Below are 11,121 nucleotides of genomic sequence, written 5' to 3'. Positions count from 1 at the left end.
AACCAAGGAACAGTCTTTCCTCCTCCCAACACGACAGCTGTTGACATAACTTGATAGGGAGGGGTTTACCGTGCAAATGCCAGATTAAATGTTCTCCAGGGGCTGTCTTCCTTGAATCCCCCAAAACTCCCCTATCCACAATGAGATCATAGCTAATTTGGATGTTGATTCACTGTTACTCTAGTATCTGAGTCAAGCCCAAAATACCAAGGAGGTCCAAAATAATTTTTTTTATTAAAGATTTTTTTTTTTGATGTTGACCATCTTCAAAGTCTTTATTGAATCTGTCACAATGCTGCCTCTGCTCCCTGTTTTGGTCCTTTGGCTCTCAGGCATGTGGGATCCTAGATCCCCAGCCAGGGATCGAACCCACACCCCTCGCATTGGAAGGCGAAGTCCCAACCACTGGACCACCAGGTAGGTCCCCCCCAATATTTTAGATACAGGCAGGATTTAGGAGCTAAAACAATTAAGGTTCAGACTGATTTATCTAAATCTCTGTCCAAATGCCACAGTATCCTGTTAAACCGGAAGCTAAAGAAGGACTGAAACCAATTGTTAAAAAGCCTAACAGAGGGGACTTCCCTGGTGGCGTGGTGGTTAGGAATCTGCCTGCCAATGCAGGGGACACGGGTTTAAGCCCTGGCCTGGGAAGATCCCACATGCCCTGGCAACGAACAGTAGCTTCTGCTCTCCACAGCTAGAGAAAGCCCGCATGCAGCAGGGAAGGCCCAACACAGCCATAAATAAATAAATAATTTAAAAAAAAAAAAAGCCTAACAGAGGGACTTCCCTGGTGGCACAGTGGATAAGACCCTGCACTCCCAATGCAGGGGACCTGGGTTTAATCCCTGGTCAGGGAACTAGATCCCACATGCATGCTGCAACTAAGGGTTCGCATGCCACAACTAAGCAGCTGGAGAGCTGCAACTAAAGGAGCTCTGGAGCTGCAGCTAAGACCTGGTGCAACAAAAGAAATAAATAATTTTAAAAATAAAAATAAAAAGCCTAACAGAGAAAAAGCTTGTACCAGTCCACGTAATGCTCCTATCCTCCCTGCCAAAAAGTCCAATGGGCTAAGATAGAGATGCATTCAGGACTCAGGGCCATAAATAGAATAGACTTTCCTCGCTTCCCTGTAGTATCAAACCCACATCTAGTTTCATAGTGGTGCCTCCTGAGGCTGCATATCTAACAGTTGTAGATTTGCATTCTACTTTCCTCAGCCTCTCTTTAGATGGGAAGTCAACACTTGCTTACATTCCCCTGGGAAATGAACATTATGCCCCAGGAGTTTAGGGTGCCCCTCCAACTTTTCACAGGTCTTCAGCCAGGGCCTCGAGGACCCTCCATTTCCCTATGGCTCTACTCTATCCAGTACATGATGACCTTCTGTTGTGTTCTGACGATGAGGTGAGCTCTAAGACCGATTCCATCTATCTCAGTGTTTTAGCTCAGAAAGGGGTAGATTTCCAAAGAGAAGTTATAATTTTGTCAAAGTTCATTTCCTAGGACATGTTTTATCCCAAGGAGGTAAATCCCTTACTCCTGACACAAGGCAGGACCTTCAAAACTTTCCCAGGCCAGTAACTAAGAGACAATTAAGAGGATTCCTGATCGATTATACTTCAATTAAAAAAAAAAAAAAAAAAGAGAATTCCTGGGTCTCACTGGCTGCTGTGACCTATGGTTTCCGGCTTCCCTGAAATTGCCTTGCTACCATATGACTTTACCAGATGTTTGGTAACCAAATCTTTTCCCTGGGACTCTACACATGAATGGTCCTTTTATGAGTTAAAATTAGCACTTCAACCATCTCCCAGTCTGGGCCTTCCTAATTACCATAAGCCTTTCTACATACTTGTATAGGAGACTCACCTTCATGAGGCTCATCAGAGGCCAATAACTTACTGCAGTCTCTCTCTATCCAGTGGCAAAGCTAAGCCACCTAAGTGTAATAGCCACAGCAGCCCAATTAGCCAAACTTGTGTGTACGTTTTTAGTTGTGTAAAATAAATGTATATAACATAAAATTTTCCATTTTAAATTCAGGGGTAATTAATATCACAGTCATTATTTTGTGCAATCATCACCGCTATTTATTTCTAAATACTCTTTCACCAACCTTTCATCTTTCCAAACAGAAACTCTAACCGTTAGCGTTTCCTCTACCCACAGTCCCTGGTAACCTTTAATCTGCTTTCTGTCCCTATGATTTAGATATTTTACATAAGTGGAATCGTACAATATTTGCCCTTATTTCACCTAGCGTAACTTTTTCATGGTTCATCTATGTTGTAGAATATATTAGAATCTCATTTCTTTTTATGACTGAATAATATTCTGTTGTAAATACATTTTGTTTATTTATTCATCTATTTATGGATACATTTGTTGTTTCTATTTGGGGCTATTGTGAATAACGCAGCTATGAACATCGATGTACAGGCTTGTGTACCGATTAGGTCCCTGATTTCAGTCCTTTGGGGTGAATGCCCAGGAATTGCTGGCTCATATGGTAATTCTGTTTAAATTTCTGAGGAACCACCAAACTTTTTTTTCACAGAGGCTGCACAGATTTACATTCTGATCAGCAGTGTATGAGGGTTGCAACTTCTCTACATCCTTGCTAACACTTATGTCTTTCTTTAAATGATAGCTGTCATAGTTAGTGTGAAGTGGTAGCTCATTGTGGTTTAGATTTGCATTTCCCTATTGACTAATGGTATCTAGCATCTTTTCATATAATTTCCCACTTGTGTATCTTCTTCGGAGAACTGTTTACTCAAGTACTTTGCCCATTTTAAAACGGGACTTTTTGTCCTTTTGTTGTTGAAAGGCAGGAGTTCTTTATATATTCTGAATATTAAACCTTTTCACATATATGATTTGCAAATATTTTCTTCCATTCTTTGGGCTGTCTTTTAGCTTTCCTGGTAGTGTCCTTTGATGCACAAAAGTTTTAGTTTTGATGAAGTCCAATTCATTTCTTTTCTTTTGTTGCTTGTGCTTTTGGTGTCAAACTTAAGAACACACTGCAAAAGTCATGAATATCTTCCCTGGGACTTCGCTGGCGGTCCAATGGTTAAGACTGCGCTTCCAATGTAGGGGGTGCGGGTTCGATTCCTAGTTGGGGAACTAAGATTCCACATGCAGGCGGCATGGCCAAAAAAAAAAAAAAAAAAGATCTTCCCTATGCTTTCTTCTAAGAGTGTTGTAGTTTCGCTCTTAAATTTAAGTCTTTGACCAACTTATTATTTTCTTTGATCCATTTTGAGTTAACTTTTATATTTGGTGTAAGGTAAGGGCCCAACTTCATTCTTTTGCATGTGGCTATCCAGTTTTCTCAGTACCGTTTGTTGAAGAGACTGTTCTGTCTTCATTAAATGGTCTTGGCACCCTTGTGGAAAATCAGTTGACCATGGATGAGATGGTTGATTTCTGGGCTCTCAATTCTATTTCATTGATCTATATGTCTGACCCTATACCAGTTCCACAGTGGGGTTTTTTTTTGTTTTTGTTTTTATTGGAGTATAATTGCTTTACAACGCTGTGTTAGTTTCTGCTGTACAGTGAAGTGAATCAGCTGTATGTATACATATATCCCCTCCCTCCCACCCCACATCCCACCCATCTAGGTCATCACAGAACACCAAGCTGAGCTCCCTGTGCTGTACAGCAGGTTCCCACTAGATATCTATTTTACACATGGTGGTGTATTTATGTCAAACCTAATCTCCCAATTAGTCCCACCCTCCCCTTCCCCCACTGTGTCCACACGTCCGTTCTCTGTGTCTACGTCTCTATTCCTGCTCTGCAAATATGTTCATCTGTACCGTTCTTCTAGATTACACATATATGCATTAATATACGATATTTGTTTTTCTCTTTCTGGCTTGCTTCACGCTGTATGACAGACTCTAGGTCCATCCACATCTCTACAAATGACCCAATTTCGTTCCTTTTTATGGCTGAGTAATACTCCATTGTATATATGTACCACACCTTCTTTATCTATTCATCTGTTATTGGAGCTTTGTAGAAGGTTTCATTTTTAATTTTATTTATTTACTTATTTATTTTTGGTTGCGTTTGGTCTTCGTTGCTGTGTGTGGGCTTTCTCTAGTTGCGGCGAGCAGGGGCTATTCTTTGTTGAGGTGTGCAGGCTTCTCACTGCAGTGGCTTCTCTTGTTGTGGAGTATGGGCTCTAGGCACGCGGGCTACAGTAGCTGTGGTACGCGGGCTCAGTAGTTGCGGCTCCTGTGCCAGGCAGGCTCAGTAGTTGTGGCTCGCAGGCTCTAGAGCGCAGGCTCAGTAGTTGTGATGCATGGGCTTAGTTGCTCTGTGGCATGTGGGATCTTCCTGGACCAGGGCTTGAACCTGTGTCCCCTGTCTTGGCAGGCAGATTCTTAACCACTGCGCCACGAGGGAAGTCCCTGTAGAAGGTTTTAAAATTGGGAAGTGTGAGTCTTCCAAGTTTGTTCTGGTTTTAGGATCTCTTTTAAATTCGATGGTCCTTCCTGCTGGACAATCTTTGTTATTCATTGAAAATACACATTTCTCAGCATGTAGGCTTACCTCCTATGAAATCCTGTTCCTTCCCCCCTTACCTATTTCCATTCATCATTATAATACCTTGAAACCCGGTACTCGTTTTCTGTTACTTGAAGGGGAAACTCATAATCCTCTAACCTCTGTTCATGAATGAATAGATTTATCAGAAATTTTAGCAAAAAGCAGACTCAATCTTGTTGGTTGATGGGCCATATCATCTGACTGAACCAAGAAAATATCCTGTAACAAATTCACTCTGTCTCTAAAACATGGTCTCTTGACAGCTGCAAAATCTGCCCCGATGGCAGAATTCACTGTGCTCACCAGGTCTTGCCAGATAGCTCCAGATAAGAGGGTTAATGTACGCATAGAGAGTAAATATGCATTTTGGGCAGTCCATGATTTTGGAATGTTTTGGAAACAAAAAGGACTCTTACCCTCAGCAGAAAACCCAGTTACGAATGGGAGCATATTTGAGAAGAACAGAGTGAGGCATGGGGGCCCTGAACCAGAGTGAAGACCACCCACCTTGTCCAAGTGTTGGTGACCCATCCCATGTTCCTCTTTTTTTATAAGTTTTTTTTTTTTATGAACTTATTTATTTATTTATCTTTGGCTGTGCTGGGTCTTCGTTGCTGCACACGGGCTTTTTCTAGTTGTGGCAAACGGGGGCTACTCTTTGTTGCGGTGCGTGGGCTTCTCATTGGGGTGGCTTCTCTTGTTGCAGCGCATGGGCTCTAGGCACGCAAGCTTCAGTAGCTGTGGCTCACGGGCTCAGTAGTTGTGGCTTGTGGGCTCTAGAGCACAGGCTCAGTAGTTGTGGCGCACAGGCTTAGTTGCTCCGTGGCATGTGGGATCTTCCTGGACCAGGGCTTGAACCCGTGTCCCCTGCCTTGGCAGGCGGATTCTTAACCACGGCGCCAACAGGGATGTAAACGTTGAACCTAGTGTAAAGCTGCTGGCATTTGTTAGTTTGCTTGTTGTTTTTTTGTTTAAGCAGAAAATTTCTCTTAAAATAGGATTGGCAAAGAGGGTGAGGATGAGGCCAAAGGCAAACCTTTTTGCCTCCTGTGTGAATTTGAGTTACTCTGCTACTAACTCACTCTGGCTGGTAGGGCAACCTTACAATCTGAGAAACCGTTTTGGGTGCTAAGTACCTAAAAGGACTAGCCCAAGTCTGGGAAGGAGTTAGGCTGCATGGAATTCCCCATGCTGCTTTCAAAGGCAAGGAAGACTGAAATAAAACTGGATGAATGATTTTAAGAAGGATAGATTCACTGAGGAATCAGCTTTTAAAAAAACACCAGATTGGAGAAATGGGAGAATTCTTTATTCTTCTTTGATTTACAAAATGACAATTTAAATTTCAGGCTTTCCCCCCTCTTAGTTGCATCCTCAAATTATCCCAGTGTAATTCTCGATCTGGGTTACCTTGCTCTCTCACCTAGTGTGTGATATATAAATTAGGATTGCCTCCTCTCTCTCATAAAATCTGCTACCCGAAAGTGAAATGAAACCCAGCCTCTTTCTTCGACTCAGGGAAAGATGAGTCTCAGTGCATTTCTTCTGAACGCATTTCTCTTCACTTTCCTAAAAGGTTTCCCTTAACTATTTAAGCCTAAAAAGTTTATTTGCTGGTTACAGTTGAACTGTTTTCCTGGCCTCTTTTCCACCTTAATGGAAAAGCGAACTGAAGATTGTTTTGGGAATAGTTCATTGGGAACTTCAACTCCCAGGGACTAGAAGCATCTACAGTCAGAGTATCTGAGCCCAGGTCTGGCTTCCTGGCCGTTAAGCAGAGTGTCTTTATGCAAGCCACTTAATTTTATCTGTAAAATGTGGATAATAATATGCACTCCATCTGCTTAATCAGCTGAGACAATGTATGATAAAGTACTCTTTAAAAGGGACACAGTACAAAGAACTGTTATCTGTCAGTGGTGGCATCATAGGCCATCTGATTTTCTTCTTTGTGTTATCTATAACGTACACTTTAAAAAAATAACACTTAATTTGCATTACATGCTCTATACTTTAAAAAGAAAGCATACAGTGCTACACAGAGAAAAGTTATTAAAATTAATCTTCTTTTGATGGTAGGCTCTAATTTTATAAATATTCCTAATAAAATGCCTAAACGTCCAACTTTAAGCCTCAAACTGATGGTGCCAGGGTGTCTCTGTGGGATCTGGGCATGTAGAAAATAGTTAAGCTATGTATACAAACATTAAGAAAAATAGAACTAGGACTTTTCATGGTCCTAAGAAGTAAGCCAATGCTTAGAAGGTGGGTTCATTTAAATACAACAAATGCCTTTACCTAGAGGTAGTAGAGCCCCATTACTGAGAAGTCAGTCTCTGGTTTCTCCACTGCCTGCTGACGCTGGGTGTTCACCCAGTCTCTCCCCTCTGGCTGTCAGATCTCAGCATCTCCCAGCCCTGTGGGAGGTCTGACGATTGTTCTTTGTCATCACATCCCATGCCTGGGCAGCCAGGTGTTCGGCAAAGGCTTCAGGGTAGCCCCACACGGATTTCTGGACCACTTTGCATAGCTCTCTCCTCTCCATGTTCTGCCCGATGAGTTCCAGCTGCCTCTGTCTCTCCACATACCCATCTCCGTCTCTTCAGGATTGAGCCTTCCCCACTCTGCTGGGATTCTGGAAGTGCCTCTGGATGGAAAGCCAGGGCAACCACAGGACTCTCTTATTTGTGATCACTCTCTCAGGGACCACAGTCCCTTGTTGCCTGTTATCCAGTAGCCAAAAACAGCTCTCTCCTAGGTTTTGTTCTGTTTTCTAGTTGATTAAGGTGGGAGAGCAACTCTGGTACCAGTGACACCATACGGCCAGAGTCAGAAGTCCTCAGACAAAATTTTGAAGTTAGAGCCCTCATCTCCTAAAGGAGATTGCACATATTCTGGATTAGAAATTTGGTGAGTGTGGAACTGATGCATAACCTCTTTGTATCCCTCACAAAACCTGGGAGAGATACAGAGCAAAACTGAGGGATAATTTATTCAACAAATAATTATTGAATGCCCACCATATGCCAGGTTTTCACCCAGCCCTGGGGATAAGATATCAAAGCCCCTGCTTCGGGCTTCCCTGGTGGTGCAGTGGTTGAGAGTCTGCCTGCCGATGCAGGGGACATGGGTTCGTGCCCCGGGCCGGGAAGATCCCACATGCCGTGGAGCGGCTGGGCCCGTGAGCCATGGCCGCTGAGCCTGCGCGTCCGGAGCCTGTGCTCCGCAACGGGAGAGGCCACAACAGTGAGAGGCCCGCGTACCGCAAAAAAAAAAAAAAAAAAGCCCCTGCTTCATGAGGAAAATTCGTAGTGGCCTAGAGGGGGCAACTTAAGGGATAAAGAAAAGTCTTGCTTGTCACCAAAGCATCCTCTTACCACTCTACCTGCCACGATATCCCTCCTTATTTGCTCTGAAGTCCCCACTTGGAGTACTGATTCCACAAATCTTTTTTCAGTACCTCCCAAGTGTTTTGCCCTGTGTTTGATGCTGAGGATGATTCAATGCTGAGCAGAGCACAACCTCTGCCAACAGGTAGCTTAAATCTGATAAAGGAGATGAAACATGTATAAAAACAATGAATAAATTGGACTCCTCAGGGCCACTTGTTCCCCAAGAGCATTAGTTTACAAGATAAACTGACACCTAGAAGAACCGTCTCTGCAATCCTCCTCGGGCAGGCCTAGGAAGTGACCTGGTTAGAAGACAGACGTGAAACAGGAAGCTTCTTACCCGAGGCAAGGACACAAAGCCAAGGCACCAAGGGGAGCCAGAGCCAGGTATGGAAACCGGTGTCCAGCCCCTAGGGAGACCAGCTTGTCGAACACCCAGACAGGAAAAATAGAGTGGGTTTCGGGCAACTGCCTAGAACTTCTGCTCCCATTCAGGACTGCTTTTAAAACTTGACTGGAGATCTGGTGGGTGGATGGTTGCACTTGAGGAACCAGAAACTGACTATAAATCAAGGGATGAAGTAAGTCGGCTAAGGATATGGAAGAGAAGGGAGCTGGGCCCAAAGGAGCAGGAAAGGAGGCCCCAGGGGGGTAGGGTGGGCATCCAGTGGAGGCAAATGTCCTGAGTATCAGGATACATAATGGGAAGAGATTACCCAAAGGGCTGAGGCTCCAAGAATAAGGCAAGCACTGAGAGGGCTTCGTCTACTTCATAACTTTGCCTGGAGCCCACCTTGGGAAGGACAGGGGGCAGTGACTGCTTTCTTGATTTCTAGGCCCATATATTTACCTGCCACTGGTCTTCTAATTGGAAGCGTCCCCTATACCTCGAAACTCAATATGTATCCAACCAACTTCTTCACTGTCTCCTTCAAAGACTATTCCTGCTCCTCGCGTTCCTTTTCTTTGGGAGAATCAGCACCTTTCACCTGCCCAGCAGACAGCTGGGCTCCCCTTGCTTCTCTTTCCTGCCTCAGACCTAGTCGGTCACTGATACCTGGCGGTCTGACCGCCTCACTCCACCCAACGATGAAGGTGCCTGGTCCGCCTGTGCTCTGCTCTATCTCTCGTATAACAGGTGTTCAAGACATAGGTACTGAATGAAAGAACAAATGAATGAATAGATCCTCACCACTACGACCTTGGTTACGTCCTTCATCTTTTCAGATGAACTGCTCTGATAGTCTGAAAAGGACAGCAAGCAACAAACCCTCCAATCCGTTGACCACAACTCTGCCAAAGGGATTGTTCTATAATACTCTCAATTCTTCTTATTCACAGCAGTGATGTTCTATGAAGTTGCCGCAAACACTGAATTAGCAAATGCTGAACCATTTCTCCTAAGGGGAAATATAGGATTAGGTTCCTGAGGGCTTCTGGAACATAACATTTTCATCAGTTAATCAGTACATAACCTCGTCTTCCGTGCATTTCTGTTTAAGGACACCTTACCTGGTATATCTTGCTGATTCATTAACATTGAATGAATGTTACACAGCCACAGCACCACAGTGAACGCCTGAACAATCTTATCTAACAAACACATAGTGTTTTCTCCAGAGCACACATCACAGCCTTCTTGCCCTTCGGAGCACCAGACAGCACTTCAGCACTCAGCATGGGGACCTTTTTGAACAATAAAGTCACCAGCAAAAAGCGCAAAAATGCAAAAAAAGTGGCACTAAATAGACAACAAAAAGGACACATTTTTAGAGTAGGAACTGACACAGGAAGGCAGAGGTCCCCATGCTCCACCTCAGCTGGGGACGTGAACACTGGGAGATTCAGATTTTTCACTTCTCCGTCCAGGTCCACAGATGATCACAAAACTGCCCCAAGTGTTGTTTTTGAGGTTACAGATACATTTTACCAAGTAGGCAAATTGGAAAATGCAGAATCCGCAAATATAGAACCTGTGAATGATGAAGATGGACACAAAACCCCATTATGTCACTCCTTGCCTGAGCCCTCAGGGCCTTGTTTTGGCCCCAGGGCACTGGTCTTTGCCTACCCACTTCAATCATAGGACCAATCACGGATATTCAACCTCTGAGCTTATGTGCTGGTCTCCTGTGCTTCTTGAGGGGAGAAAGTGTTGTTTGTATTCCTATCACATAACACAGTGCCTCGTACATGGTAGTTATTTAATATACAGTAAATTAAAAAAAATAAGTTAATGAACCAATAAAGTGAAAAAAATTAATTAATAATGGTAGATCTCAGGGTATCTAGGATAGATGACAGAGACGCCATCACTTTAAAACTTGTTTTCAATTTATGGCTAATAAATCTGCCTGGAGTGAGCGCATACATCTATTTAACTGATTAACTTTGGTAACGAACTTCCCACCAGAAAAACTAAAAAGGTAGTAACCTATTGGCCCGATCACACCACTCTTTGCCATGCCATCGGATTAATTGGTAGAGCTGAATAAAGCACAGCTCACTTTCACTCTGTTGCATGGAACACTGACGACTTTGTCGGCATTAATTCTGTCTGATGCTCCCGATTCTACTTACATACCAATTTCCCTTTGCTCTTTGTGTAGATTCTTGGCCAATGTGTGCTGAGAGCTTTCCGTCCAGTGAATTCTAACCCCATTATTTGATATTCATTTAAACAGTGAACAGTGCCAAGTGGGGAAACTCCATGATTTTTAGTTTCAGTTCAGCTGTTACCTAAAAGGGATTTGCAAATAATTTTCCAACCAAAGGATTCTTGGAAACGCTGGCCATTATAAAGGGGGCTTTTGAATGGCTTGTTTCAACTTGAATCTTGTCAACTGAACGGCTTTTATTGTGTGTGACAGTCCCAGTGACCAATGTAATCCTCTTCTCAACTCTCATTTATTCGGGATAAAGAAGTAAGCATGCATAGATAGACAGTCTCTGAGGATGACTCTCAAGTCTCTATATCCCACCAGTCATCAAATACTATGTTACTTTTTGTTAAAGGTCTCTCTCATCCTGCCCATCTTCATCCTCAGAGCCAGGCCCTCGGTGTAGGGGCCAGCTTTAACTCCTGTCTGGACAGAAACATTCGCTTCTTAATTGTTCTTTCCTTCTTTTCTTGTGTCAGGTTCTTCCCCTCCCC

The sequence above is a fragment of the Neophocaena asiaeorientalis genome, unplaced genomic scaffold, assembly GCF_003031525.2.
Source record: "Neophocaena asiaeorientalis asiaeorientalis breed wild unplaced genomic scaffold, Neophocaena_asiaeorientalis_V1.1 scaffold369, whole genome shotgun sequence".
NCBI classification, from domain to species: domain Eukaryota; kingdom Metazoa; phylum Chordata; class Mammalia; order Artiodactyla; family Phocoenidae; genus Neophocaena; species Neophocaena asiaeorientalis.
Note: the sequence above shows the minus strand (reverse complement) of the source record.